Source organism: Arvicola amphibius, chromosome 7, assembly GCF_903992535.2.
Source record: "Arvicola amphibius chromosome 7, mArvAmp1.2, whole genome shotgun sequence".
NCBI lineage: Eukaryota > Metazoa > Chordata > Mammalia > Rodentia > Cricetidae > Arvicola > Arvicola amphibius.
Window position 1 is genome coordinate 34,089,366 of NC_052053.1, and position 15,735 is coordinate 34,105,100.

A 15,735-nucleotide genomic window follows, 5' to 3' on the forward strand; every position below is an offset into this window, starting at 1 on the left:
ACCTATTGTTGAAGATACCACACACTTCAGACACAGGGCTTGGAGGTATAGAGATGGAGCTGGCCTGAAATTCTCCTGCTAGCTCTCACAGTATTAGAAGCTGCTACCCAAACTATCAAATGAAGAAAACAATCAATAAATGTCTTACATTGCTGTAAACAATTATGAAACTCAACAATCAGCAGTCTGGCAATATAGTTCCAATGCATGCTACATTAGTGTCACTTATATGTTGGGACAACCAAAAGTTGTATAATTGGATTTAGAGTATGGCAAATAGGAGGGAATTCCTGTCTGGTTCTAAAATTGGTGAATTATCTATGGTTGAGTATGTCATGATCATAGAGGAGAACCTATTACTATCATTTTTCAAAGCCAATATAGGTACTTTCTATATTCTAACTATTCTATTATACTTAGAGATAATTGTGGTTCTCACTCCTTATCAAAGAGACTATCTTACTGAGGAAATATGGCTATTACAGAGATCCACAACTCACCAAAAAGCAGAGGAAAGTGCCTATGTGATTTCTAGGACCCAATGGAAGAAGGATTGAAAAGGTTGTAAAAACCAGAGTACTAGGGTGGCAGAAGAGAGATGGTATCTTCTAGACTGTACCCATGAAATCTCAACAATGAGCTTACCTAAACAAGGTATGGAAGATAACAACGTCAGTCAATATGCTAATATGTATACATGGGATTTTTATAAGGTCCTGTCCATTAGTGAAGAGCTGCAGGGAATCAATGGATGCTGAGAGAGGGAGAATCTATCTTCTCTATTGACAAGCTCTTGGTAGATTATCCAATCTTAAGTGGTCAACCCTAAACAGAAGTTTATCTGGTAACACTAAATGGGCTCAGCAGGATGTGTTTGTGTGTGTTTCTGTGTGTAACAATATAAAAGTATACCTAATGGTAATAAAATATAAATTAATTCTTTTAGAAAAGTATGTTTAATGAATCTTTTCTTATACAGCAGGCATATTTTTAGAAAGAAAATTGGAAAGTAAAAGAAATTCCATTTTTACATAGCTATGCAAGAGAAAAGAACCAAAGAGAACTTGTTTAATCCAAATCAAAGAAAATATTAGAAGAGTGGATGGTGATAGTTTAATAACTCTACAACTAAATTAAAATTTAAATACATCTGACCTACACACAAAAACATAGAGACACAAACACACTAATAAACTGAATTAGCTAGGTTTCTCTTTAAATAAAATGTACATATGTATTACAAAGAAGAAGCAATAAGTGTTTACACCTAATATTGACTAGATAATCAATAATATCCATTTGTATGCTCGAATGTAAGATCATGGTAGCTGCTCAGTGTACAAATCTGAGTTTTGCAGCAGTCCCAATTTGGCACTAAGTCAAAGATTCTTGGGGAATCAGTTGTATTAAATCAATATTGGACCCTGAAGGAGTTGGAGTCTGATGTCAGGAAAAGTGGAAATTTCAAAGAAGTAGCTGCACCCTCTAAGTAAGTAAGCAGTACTTTTCCCTTAGACCGTTTTAAGTCTGGGCTGCTGCCAAAATGTACTACCCATTCTGGGGCAAGATTTTCTCACCTAGCACAATCCTTCTTGGAAATGTAATCACACGTCCGTCAAGAAGTAAGTCCATTAATTGATTGTGGAGCCAATCTAATTGACAATCAAAATTAACTATCACAAGTCCACACCTATTCAATGTTACACCCCATCAGATCTCATGTTATTATTTTCAAATGAAGATCATAATTCTATCTAACATAACTATTCCAGTCAAAATTATATTATTTTCCTTATAACAGATGTAAAAAATGGTAGAGTAATACTTACTCTTATAATATCTCACAATTAAATACAATAATATACTTTTGGCTACACTTAATTGCTAATAATCTCTATCAAAGTCATAAGACACAGTAAAACAATAGTAGAGGAAAGAAAACACAACTCTATGCCCAATGTATGAGTGTAGTTACAAAATGAACCAGCTGTGGTAATTACAATCCTGGTCCCATAACTGATCACATGTCTGGCTGGTCTTTTATTTATAACTACTTTTTTTTTCTTACTATGTATTCTGTATATCCTGTACACATAGCAAGCACATCAGCAAATCTATATTCTTTACTGGAAGGTTAACCCACATTGTAATTCCTGAAAATTCTAGACCATTCTTCAGCCTGCTTATCATATGGTTGCTGTTTCTCTTTGATCTTAATCACCAGACATGGGTAACACTAAAAGATGCCTGGAAGGATCTCTTGCAGTCCAGATACACTCTCATACCTTCACTGTGAAGGATCACTCCCATTTCTTCCTAGAAGTCTCTAGCAATCACCTCTGTTAACAATGTGATTTCTTTCTCAGCCTGTTGAATAGTGGGCACCACAGCCCAAAAGGGGATAGTTGGAAGTTCGTGTTACCTCCAGGTAGAAGCATTGTCTCCTCTGGAACCAATATCTAGGTAAGAAGAGAACAAAGTGAAAGGAATAGAAAATAGAAATGTTGCAAGTGGGTTAATTGAGGTGGCATTGAGCAGTACCCATTTCTAACACTTCATTCCCAGATCAGTGAGTCCTGGCTATATAAAAAACATTACATACGTCAGATGTAGATTCAGAAATTTTACAGCCCTCTGAAGAACTCTGCTCCAGGCCTTAAGGGTTGCCACTGAAGTTAGCACTACAACAGCAACAACGACAAATTATTGAATTGTTGCATGAAGCCAGCCACTAGAGAAGAGTGAAGAATATAGTGCAAAGAGGAATTACAAGAGCATCTGTTCACTCAGGACTTTTGTGAAGTGTGTTGTCTGGTTATAAACCACGCTGCGCAGAACAGCATGGTAAAGGATAGGGCATTCTATAAGTTCCTGAACTGTAGTTTTGGCAGGAATTCTTTATTCAAGAAAGGAAAAGCAATACTTAGAGGAAGTATCTTCTCAAGCAATCACAAAACATTATCTTTTTCATAATGGAAATGGTCCACTAGAGTCAATGTGCTATCCTGTCACTGTCTGGTGACACTGGGACATTGCACCATATTGGGACTTTCTTGTGGTCTTCACTTCTGGCATATCTGGTATTAAGCAACAGTCATATCCATATTAGCCTTGGTAAATGCAAGTTGCTATTGTTGCACCTAAGCAAAACTTTCTTCCTTCTCACACCAGTCACTTTCCTCAAGAGTCAATTGCAAAATAAGAGCATAGACATTTGTACTCCTTATGAAAGCATTTGTTCCCTTATAACATTTTCAGACCTGAATAAACATGTACCACACTTATTTGATGATGGATTACTACTATGCAAACCAGATTTCTTGTTTTGTGAATCAGATAACATAGCTTATTATGGGCAACTCAGGTTGCGTGTTCATATGGTGGTCTGTTGAGGAGAGATATAATATCTATCTATCTATCTATCTATCTATCTATCTATCTATCTATCTATCTATCTATCTATCTATCTAATAGGCCTACTATGTGTGGGCTGTTTCTTTGGTGGAAAGAGGTCCAGATACAATGAGTCGTATCTAAAGTCTATATCTACATACCCCATACCACAAGACTCCTGTAAACTCTACTTGGGTAGAAAGTCCTTGAATTTTGCATAGATTTATTTCATATTACCTGGATATTATATATATTGTCAACTACCCCAGAAAGTTGTACTTAATGCTTAGTTCATTTATCACAATTTTATCAACAAAATGGAACAAGGTAATACTTTTGGGGAGACATGAAAGATCAAGATCAAGTAATGGTAAAGTTCTTGGAATTAAAATACTACTGAATATAACCATAAACATCTACTTCCAGCTTTGCCAACGAAAAGCAAACTGTCCCTGGTGGCTTTTATGGAAGGGTAGTATCCTAATTAGCTTTAACTACAGAATGGATACAACCTAAAATCATTTATAAGAAGAAACATCAATTGGCCTGTGAGTATTATTATGGGTGATAGCTTAATGACTGATTGATGAACAATGCCCCACCCCACTGTGGATACCAGCATTCCCTAGGTGAGTTGTGTTGACATGCTTAGTCTTGCCTGGAAGTGGATTGTCAGACTTTGTTGACTACCCAAGGGAAGCTTTACCCTTCTGAGGAGTGGATGGAGATGAGAGATGGAGGGTAGGGGTAAGGATGGGACAAGAGGAAGGGAGTGAGTAGAAATGAGAACAGCTGTGCAAAATGAGAACAGATTGTATTAAAAATTCTTAATAGAAAAAAACTTTCACATGGAATAAAAAAGAGAAAGCTTACAAGCATGAGGATAAGCAAGCTGGAAAGAGGCATTTGTCCATGATTTCTGAGCTCCTGCTTGAATTTCTTCCTTGAGTTTTCCCAAGAGACAAGAACCGCTACCCTTGCCAACATTAATTCTTTGATGATAGCACTAATTTCTGTTATTTCCCCAGGGATGTGATATTGGCAGTTTGGGGGTTGTGTTTGCTTTTTATTTTGTTGTGTGTTGTCTGTTTCTTATCACCATATTTCCTAGTAGAGACGTGCCTCATGGTTTACACCGAGTCTTTTGAAATGTAAAGCTCCCACTCTGCATGCCAGAGAAAGAACGTGGAGATCTTGTCACCTTCCTGTTTATCCAAATTCTGCATTCTGAGATTAGGAGAATTACCACAGGCTGGACTCTGGTAGCCAATGGAGACAGCCTGAGTTGTACCTCATCTAAAATTATTCATCACTCTATCACCTGAGAACTGGACCTGCAGGCTAACAATATGCAGTCAGAGCCAGTCTCTAGTAGACTCTGAAAGGGCTGCTTTTCTCCTTGGCCCCAGCATACTCTTACGCTAGTCAAAACCTGTGGATTACGTAAGTCAAACTTTTCAGCATTATAGCAAGGGCCTTCATCAAGAGGACAGGTTTTCTTTCCCATTCAAATGGTTCTGGGTCTGAAAACTAACTCAAGTCTGGAAATTAGTTTAGGGACTGTGATTCTCTTTTGTTATTATTTGAAGAAGCCTTTCAATAATTCATTCTGGAATTTTTCTTTTATAAAATTGAGCAGTAACTCAATCATACCATGGATATTTTACTTCTTGAAACATCCTGCTTAATGTTCTGGTGGAAATCTTCTATACCAGCTAGACAACTCTAACAGCTGCTTTGTCTATGTTGCCCACTGCAGTAAATACACCAGTCTTACCTTTAGTGACTCAATACTTGTTTCTGGGCGCTTGCTTCCAGGAGGTCGGCTTAAGACCAACATACTTAATTTATCTAGTTGAGCACCTATGGATTTCACATTACGGTCTGATACACAGAAAGAAGTAATGACAGACCACAAGTGTGCCTGTGACCATCTCCTCATAAGAAAACTCTGGTTTTTCTTTAAACACTTACTAGCCAGTCAACCTAGCTGAAACGGTGAGGAAGTTCAGTGACTGACTATTTCTCAAAGACTAAAATAGAAAAATGGCAATGACATCAAGGAATTTGAGAGTTCTATGGCCTCAGCCACATCAGGGTGCGTCATACGTCTCCACTACAAATTACAGCAACCCCCTCATTTCCACACAGTACCTTTACACTAACAGATGACAGCTTTGGAGCATGGGAATGAAACTGGAATTATAAGTTGGATAATCATATGCTAAGGATTTGAGTCTGTATCAGAGAAGTTTCTTTTAGACTGCTCTTACAAGTCTTCAGTTAGTTATTTTTTGTTATTGTAGTTTTTTTTAATTTATTGTTTTAAATGCACACCAGTAACTAGGTAATGCCATGCCTGAGATAATCTTTTTTCTGTGTTAGTTTACCCAGAGAAGTTAGAAACGATTAGCCAGCCGGGCAGTGGTGGCGCATGCCTTTAATCCCAGCACTTGGGAGGCAGAGGCAGGTGTATCTCTGTGAGTTCGAGACCAGCCTGGTCTACAAGAGCTAGCTCCAGGACAGGCTCTAAAGCTACAGAGAAACCCTGTCTCGAAAAACCAAAAGAAAAAAGAAGAAACTATTAGCCAGCATCACCCAATTCCTTGATTTTCCAGAAATAGTCGAAGCTTTCATGTTGAGAGTCCCCAAATTCCTTGCTCTTCACAAAGGATAAACTGATTATACTCACGTTGCAAAGCTCTTCAGACACTTTGCATTGAATTTTCCGTCTCTGCACTACCAAGAGAGACTTCAAGGGAAAAATCACTTGTGGCAAAATTCATCCTTACAATTCTGTTCTTTCAGAATCACTGTTTATATTTTATAAGGATCTCTATAGGAATAGAGCCAGGGGAATGTATAATCTATGCAGATTTACTAGAGCGGATTATGATGAAAGATATGTGGGTCAACAACAGTTATATGCACACTAGAACATCAGAGAACATGGTTGCCACTCAAGCCAAAAGACAGATATGTCAATGTTCCTGATCTGGTGTTGATGGCCTTGAAGACTCTTAGGATATAATTGATTGTCAATAGATCTGGACCCTGATGCCAGTGAAGAATCATAGCAGCATAGACAGGTGCACTCACCAGTGAGAAGAGAAGGCAAGTCGCACATGATGAGCGTAAAAGCAGCTGTTCTCTTGCAGATCTTATATCTGAACCCACCCAAAGGTTCTGCCTTCTCTGGGGCAGGCAGGTCTTCTCCCTCAGTTTGTGATAGAAGGCAGAACTACAGTTGTGCCCTTTTATATTCATGAATAATTTAAGTGCTAAAAGAGTTTAAGGTACAATTAGTGTGTGGACCAGATTTAAATTTCTAAGGTGAGCTGGTCTCTGGACCAGCCCTACATTCATATAAAACAGGACACTGCACTAAAGGTATACTACCTGACCAAAACTCCCCACTTCTATCATCAGTGCTTGCTTTCTGTGTGTCACAATGTGTGGGGTTTTTTTTTTTTTTTTTTTTTTGCCCTTAAAAACTCAAAGGATCTGAATGTTGGGACTGCTCCCTGCTAATATGCTTGAGCAATCCCATTGGTGATTAATAAAGACCCCACCATTTGGTTTATTCAGGCTTTTCTCTTTAGGTACTGGTAACAAGTAAATCATTCCAGGAAAAGTCTTCCCACATTTACCCAGACTGTTGCCTATTATTTTAATCCAAAGCCAAAAAATAAAAAAATGAAGATTTAATTATCACAAAATTTTTGTAATAATAAAATATGCTATTACTTTAAACAAATTCTTTGTTTTTTTGAACTATATGTTTTTCTCTACTCTCATCCCTTACTCCCTCCTCCTCTTCTACCCTTTTCCATGGTCCCCATGCTCCCAATTTAATGAGGAGACCTTGTCTTTTTATCCTTTCCATGTAGATTAGATCCACGCATGTCTCTCTTAGGGTCCTCTTTGTTGTCTAGCTTCTCTGGTGTTGTAAATTATAGTTTGGGTTTTCTTTGCTTAATGCCTAAAAGCCACTTATGGGTGAGCACATATTATATTTGTCTTTCTGGGTCTTGGTTACCTCACTCAATATGATGTTTTCTAGATCCATCCATTTGCCCGCAAATTTCACGATGTCATTATTTTCTTACACTGTGTAATACTCCATTGTGAAAATGTGCCACATCTTCTTTATCCATTCTTTGCTTGAGGGGCATTTAGGTTGGTTCTAGGTTCTGGCTATAACAAATAATACTGCTATGAGCATAGCTGAATACCTGTTCTTATGGTATGATAGAACATCCTTTGGGTATATATCCAAAAGTAGTACTGCTGAGTCTTGAGGTAGGCTGTTTCTTAATTTTCTGAGAAATGGCCATACTGATGTCCAAAGGGGCTGTACCAGTTTACACTCATACCAGCAATGAAGGAGTATTCCCTTTACTCCTCATCCTTTTTAGCATAAGCTGTCATCAGTGTTTTTGATCTTTGTCATTCTTGCAGGTGTAAGAAGGAATCTCAGAGTTGTTTTGATTTGCATTTCTCTGATGGCTAAGGATGTTGAGCATTTCCTTAGGTTTCTTCCAGTCATTTTAGATTCATCTGTTGAGATTTCTCTGTTTAGGTTTGTAACCCATTATTTTTATTATTATTATTTATTCATTTGATGACCAGAATCTTGAGTTCTTTGTATATTTTGGAGATCGATCCTCTGTCCAATGTGGGTTAGTGAAGATCTTTTTCCATTCTGTAGGCTGCCATTTTGACTGTTGACCATGGCTATATTTAAAAAGTAGTCTCCTGTGTCAATGCATTCAAGTGTACTTCCCGCTTTCTCTTCTATGAGGTTAAGTGTGATTGGTTTTATATTAAGGTCTTTGATACATTTGGACTTGAATTTTGTGCATTACAATAGATTTGGTTCTATTTTCATTCTTCTACATGTTGATATCCAGTTATCCATTTGTTGAATATGCTTTGTTTTTCCATTTCATATCTTTTGCTTCTTTGTCAAAAATCAGGTGTTTGTAGGTATGTGGATTGATATCCGGGTCTTCAAGTCTGTTCCATTGGTCCTCCTATCTGTTTTTCTTTTTCTTTTTGTTTTTTTGCCAATACCAGGCTGTTTTCATTACTGTAGCTCTGTAGTAAAGTTTGAATTCAGGGATTGTGATGCCTCCATAAATTCCTTTATTCTACAGGACTGTTTGGCCATCTTTTTTTTCATTTCCCTTTGAAGTTGAGTATTGCCCTTTAAGGGTCTGTGAAGAATTTTGCTGGCATTGCATTGAATCTGTATATTTCTTTTATAAGACTGCCATTTTAAAAATGTTAATTCCACCTATCCAAAAGCATGGGAGAGACTTCCATTTTCTGGTGTCCTCTTCAATTTCTTTCTTCAAAGATTTAAATAGCAAATTCTTACATGATACAGTTTGACATAGAAGCTTTTTTAAAATCTTTTTTAAAATATCAAATGGAAATATGCTATCTAATTAAAATAAGATAATAGTAGCTTAGCTTTCTGGTCAAATCTTCATTAAGTATTTACTATTTTCTTAATAAATATCCAAACCACTCTTTCCTACAGTTAGTTATATCAATGTGCTAAAATGTTAAAAATATTTGACTATACAAATGGACTGTAGTTTCTGATATTTTATTATCAATTTTGTTATTTTCATTCTATTTCTCTCTTTTTTTAGTAAAAATAGTACTGAGCAAGTAATTTTGCTTTTTACAAATAGCATTGAAATTAAAAAACTAATTTCGCATCTAGTGACACTGACCAGTAGAATGGCCGTGGTCAGACTTTTTTGGCAAGTAAATATATAGTGTTGTGATGTATTTGTATACTGTGTGAAGGTGTTTTTGGATTGTGGTGTGAGAAAGCCGAATGGTCAATAGCTCACAGGAGGTGTAGATGGGACTTCCAAGTGGGCAGAGTTAAGTAGGACAAGCCTCACAGAAAGAAAGAAAAAAATATGGCAGGGGTAAGACAGACACAAAGGAAGCAGGAAAGTAAAACATACAGAATGAAAGAAAGGTAAAAGGCACCAAGGCAAGATGTAGGTGAATAGAAACAGGTTAAATTAATTTAAAAGAGCTAGTGGAACAAGCCTAAGCTAAGGCTGAGCATTCATAATTAATAATAAATCTCCATGTCTTTATTTGAGAGATGGTTGGCAGCCCAAAGAAAATTTCAACTAGAATATAGAATGCATAGACTATAATTTGGTACATAATGAAGTTTTCTTTATTTTTTTAATTTTGCTTTTTTTCTCACTTACATTTATTAATTTGTAATATACTTTATAAATATAACACTAAGAAAATATTTGCACTGTTTACTTTTGCAATGAATTGGCTCAACCTAAAACCATCTGGGAAGAATATAATTGCAGAATTATCTACATCAGGTTAACTCTGAAGCATGTCTGTGGATAGTTGTAGTAAGGAAAGCTATCACAACACTAAACACACCCAAGAAAACTGGTATGATGTGGTTAGGTGTTGGAGACTTTGCCATGACGTCTTGAAAGTGACAGACTATAAGCCAAATTGACACTTGCTCTCCTATACTGCTTTGTAGAAGGTTACTTGTTGCAACAACCAAAATGAAACTACAGAAATGGTGTCCCTACAAAATGATGAGCCCTTAACTTATTTTTTTTAATCAAATGAAAACAAACACGCAGGTATAATTAATTGTTCAGATTAGCTGGTTAGAAACTCATTCTATCTATCTAGCGATTGATCGATCATATTCACTTTTTATCCATGTCTACACAAATATATAAATATACGAAGCACCAATTAATGAAAAAAAGAGGGCATGAATGTGAAAAAGAGCAAAGAGAAGTATGCATGTGTGAAGTTCAGAGTGATGCCCAAGGATTAAAAGAAATATAAAAGAAAATGAGTAGTTTACTCGTAAGTACAAGGAAACCCATTTCTGTGACAAGAAGCATACATTGTCTATATTGTGAATATAACACAGTTCAAATAGTCTGGATAGTTATTTAATTAATTGATGCTGCCCAATTCTATTTCTATAATTCCTTCACTCTGTGACTATTAGGTAAACTTCAACCTTTTTTCTCATTATAAGAAAAGAAAATAAGGGAAATCAATTTATATGAAAATTGATAAGTTATATTTAAAGCATAAATGTTTATGAATCTTTTCTTTTGTATTCTATGCTATATTGTTTTCTCTCAATCACTTTATTTCAATAGATTTCTTCACTCTTTTGAGACCTTGTACAAGAATAAACACTCATCATCAGCAAATAAAACATTCCTACCCTAAAATTACCCCATCGAAAAGGGGAGATAATATCTCAGGTTTTCAGTAAAATCATGTAAGCAACTTTGTGTTTATAATGAGGAATTTTGTAATTATCATCAGTTCTATTCATTATATTTCAAAGTAGAACAGATAGCAAGTCAAATTACCATTTATTTATTCAGATTTATTGAGGGAAATAAGTTTTCTTTTTGTCATTCCTGAGCATCGTTGAATCCCATTTGTACCTGTGAGCATAAGAAGCTGTCTGCTCAGACCACAGTGATCATCTCCCCTTCACTTCCCTTTATAAAAGCTACAGTTTCAAAAAAGAATTAGTCAGAGTGGTTCTAAGTAATACAATGTCTTGCTTTACTGATTATCAGTGTTAATGGCAACATTATTAATGTCATAAGAGTTATAGAGATTAATGTATCTATTCTTTTGTTTAGAGTAAATTAAATAAAAGGTTAATATTAATGTTTCTTTTACATATGGTTCTATCAAGGAAACTGGTCTATCAGAAGTTAATTTATTTTAAAAGTGCAAGGAACATCAAATATTCAACTGTTTTAAGCAGAATATTTATAGTAACCTCTAACCTAAAATAGAAATCAAAACTATCAATTTTTCTTAGAGTCTTAATTCACTATTTTCTCTTTTAATTCTTCTAATCCATTTAATTCTTTAACTTAACAGAAATACAGAAATATAAGTCTCCTAGAATATATAAACTTAAAATAATCATATAGATCTTCCAATTAAAAAAGGTCTTCAATTTTAGTTAGCCCCTCTAAATGCATGGTGTATTTTCTTTTCCTTTTTTTGTGATGTTAAAGATCAGTCCTGTGCCTAATAAGCAATTGCTTCACCTGTCATCTGTGCCTTTATCATGTGCAAGTTAAAGTATGGTCCATAGTGTCAAATATGTACAATCATATTCCAACTGTATACATGGAATTCTCTAATGCTTTCATCTGAAGCCGAGCACATGTTTCAGTTTGTTAAGGCCAGCTGACATCTTCTCCTTGGGGAATGGTTGCACACATTGCTTGTTCTCACAGTGGTGGCACTTTGATAGGAGCTGGAATTCAGGAGGAAATCTGAAATGTGCTTCGAGTCTGAAATCTTCCTGATGAAAAGAACAGTCTTCACAATAACAAGACTTGGTTGTCACACAATATTTTGCAAATAAAATAATTACAAGTGATCTCAGCAGCAGAGTAAATGTCCACTCTTAACATGAGATTTTGTTCTTTAATCTAAAGGTTAGTTTAAACTCAAGTTTCAGAGAATCAGATGCTGAAGTTTGCAACAACAATCGACCAGAGACCACCATCTTTATTTACATCCACCAGTGAATGCGTACACGTTCACTGTTTGAAACCGCTTCTCCTGTGACATTTGTAGTTATCACAAGTAGAATGATTACTGGCGCGTTTTAAGAAGAAGTTGCCCTGTAATGATGAAGTGTTTGTGTGCGTTTGACTGCATACATTCTTCACTTTGTTGCCATATGTGCAATTGGGTCAGATGGCTAATGAGTTTTCAGGGCTAAGATGCATCTGGTCCAACTTTAAACTTATGGTTTACAGTACTTCACTAGAAAGCATGTCATTAATCTTTCAGTGGATAATCTACCATAACTCCTAAACTAATTAAAAAGAAATATTCTTTTAAACAGGATTTGAAAATTAAGCACTATATAGATTAAGATGAAAATAATCTCCTACAACATTGACAGAAGAGTGTAAACATCTCAGATAGAATTGGTGCCTCTTTCCCTCTTATTTTGTCATATCCTGTGGCAGAAACATACAGTTAAATGTGTTTTCTAATGGCCTTTCCCTTAAGGAAAAGGAAAGATTCTTTTTCATCTTAGAATTCTCAGCATCTGGCTTAAAGTTAAAGGATAAAAATGTTTCTTGATTAGAATATTGAGAAATAAATACAGAAAGACTTGTAATCTATGAATTTATTAATAAATGACACTCTAAGATATATATATATATACCCATGTATATTTTTATTATTAATATATTTATGAATACATGTACTCAATCTTCAGAAATAAACAGAAGCTCAGAAATTTTTGAAACACACACACACAACTTTAAATATTCATGTAATTTGAAATTTTCTTCCTGTTTTGCTATATTTTACATTAATTTTATGACCTAAGCAATTAATGATGTCATTTATTTTTTTAACAAAAGCTATAAATTTTTCTTAGACTCTTTACTCTTCACTTTACAGACTGTTAAATCTTACTGTCTTAAATCTCTTACTATTTTTTAGAATGCTATTTTAAGCCTTATATATTTTTACTGCATAAATTTGACAAGTCTCTAATTATTTTCTTTGCATTCATTTCATATGTTTAATTATTTAGTAAAAATAAATGTCTGTCAGACAAAAAAACTTAATAATTTTTATATGGATCTTCTAATTATTTCAGCTCTGATTAGCTGAATGTTTCTGACTACATTGTCTGCTACAATGTCTATGGCATAAAATATTCCCGACCCTCATTTGTTTTATTCAATTTAATGTTAATATAGACTTATTTAAATCATGGAATAAATGTATGAATTAATATATTAATTAATACCTATACCATTTTTATTGATGCAACAAATTAGCCTGGTACCAAAAGGAGGTATGTAAGCCGGTAAGGAAGAGAGACCATCATGAGTTTTACCCAGATGAATGGCGATGAAGCACAATAACAATTGAAAGGAACACTATTACAAAAGGAAAAAGATAGTACCACATCTATCTTACGGGTAACCAATGGCCGTTTAATTGGACTTCATATTTGTCCCTTTAATAGGAGGCAATTTATGCCTAGTACTGGAAAGAGGGTCCCTTACTCACAGAACTTAGAGGAAGAGCCACTACTGTCAGTCACTTTCCTAAACCAATAGAATTTCGAACTGCAGTCTGTGTATATTCTTAAATCCATGATTAAATATAGCTCTTACGTCTCATTAAAGATGCTTTGTTTTGGAGCAGGTCATGATCATTAGAGAAATTCACAACTGGTCAAAATGCAGAAAACAATTGACCATGGGGAACCCACCCACAATTGATTCAGCTATGATACAATGCCTATACAGGGAGTATCACCAAAGAGGGATCAGAAATATTATAAGGATCAGGCCCCCCCTCTTGTAATATATTTATTTCTGTATGTGACAAGGAAGCTCAGTCTTTGAAATCTCAACCACATAGTTGATTGTAGAAGACATGTTAATGACTATAGTTGACTTCCAATGATGGGTAAAGCACCAACCCCACGATGAAGAACTACTGACAATTAATGGTTGCTCTTAGGGACTGAAATGGAGATTATTGCTCAGGATCATAAAACCTGATAGTTTATCCAATCCTGTGCAGTTAGCCTTGAACACACATGCATAGGAGCCATACTGTATGAACTCATCAGGTTGTATTATAAATGTCTAGCAATGATAATTAAAGAATAAGAGATCGTGAATTAGAGTGGGAGTAGTGGGAGAATGCAATAGGAACTGAAAGAAACAGAAGGAAAGGAACTAATATAAATACAACATACACTATGCAATTTTCAAAAACGCAAATATATGTGTTAATATATGTGTGTGCGCATATATATATACATATATATATATATATATATTTCCAGAGCAATGAAAGAAATAGACATTAATGGGAAGAAAATCTCAGAGTTCTTTATGCTCAGTATAGACTGTTCAGAATTGTTTGCTTCCACAGAAGTCATGCTGGGCCAAAGCTCAGCCTTCTCTGGCCTATGCTCTTAAGTTCCAAACTGGTTTTTCAACACCTTAGAGGCTTTTAATAAGAATATTTACAGCCAATGCAATACATTCAGAAAGATGGAAGAAATGGGGTTCTCTGTTTCTTTCTAAAATGTAATAAACAACCACCAATTGTGTGGTGTGCATACCTCTGTGGGAGACTTGAAAACAGTGAATGCAGTGAATAAGGTTAATCAATAGAGAGAACAAGGCATACTGGATATGATGCATTGAAAACAAAACCTCTAGTTCCTGAGGCTGAGGGTGGGGTGAGGGAGAGGGGATGAGGAATGGGAACACGAGGGATCATTTGGGTGAGTTTGGAACAGGATGGAGTGGGAGAGTATTGTAAGAGATGTGTTGATGTGGGGGCACATTTCTGGGTTAAGGAGAAACCTGGTCCCAGGGAAAGTCCCAAAATCCACAGTGATGACCCCAGCTAAGACTACCAGCAAGAGTGGAGAGGCTGCCCAAACTGGCCATCTCCTTTAATCACATTGGTGAGTACCCTAATTGTTATCAGAGAACCTTCAGGCTGTAACTGATGGAAGCAGATGTAGTGATTCCCCAGTCAAGCAGTGGGCTGAGCTCCAGGGGTGCTGTTGAAGACAGAAAGAAGAGATTGTGTGAGCCAGGAGTGGGGGAATCAAGGTCATGATTGGGAAACACAGAGTGACAGCTGCCCTGAGCTTCTGGGAGCTTACAGACACTAGACCATGGAGCCCACATGGGGCTGTTCTAGGCCTTCTGCATGTATGCCACAGTTGGATAGCTGGTCTGTTTGTGGGGCTCCTAGACCTCAGATTAGGACCTGTACCTCATGCTTCAACTGGTTTTTTGGAACCTGTTTCTAAAACTGGGTTGCCTGTTCCAGCCTTGATGGAAGGGGAGGAGCTTGGTCCCGCCTCAACTTGAAGTGCCATGCTTTGTTATGCCCATAGAACACCTCACCCTTTCTTAATGGAGACAGAGGATGAGTTGAAGGGGTGGGGGTAAGGTATTGGGGATTGCGGAGGGGATGAAAGGAGAGGAGGGAGGGGAAACTACAATATTGATGTAAAATAAATGAAAATGTTTAATTAATTAAACAAAACAAAACAAAATGCTGGGGTCTGTGTTGCTATCCATGGACTCTGTTACAATAGATGACCAAAAGAACCACGTGTATTAAAATCTGAGAGCTGTGCTCAGCTGGTTCCACTATTTATTGGCCCTGGAATAGCTGGCCCTGCCTTTTGATGGATACTGCAGCAGAATAGCAGGCCTTACCCATCATGGGAGAGCTCCCCTGCCCACT

At 36.2% G+C, this 15,735-nt stretch overlaps 1 long non-coding RNA gene across 2 annotated transcripts in view; it reads right to left on the reverse strand.

Annotated features, from left to right (window-relative positions):
• Window positions 1-570: 570 nt before the first annotated feature.
• Window positions 571-15,735, reverse strand: part of LOC119819949 — a 94,180-nt gene continuing 79,015 nt past the window's right edge. For both annotated transcript variants that reach the window (XR_005286305.1, XR_005286304.1), the window contains exon 5: window positions 571-2,459. This is a non-coding gene — a long non-coding RNA (uncharacterized LOC119819949). The remainder of the gene's footprint in view (window positions 2,460-15,735) is intronic.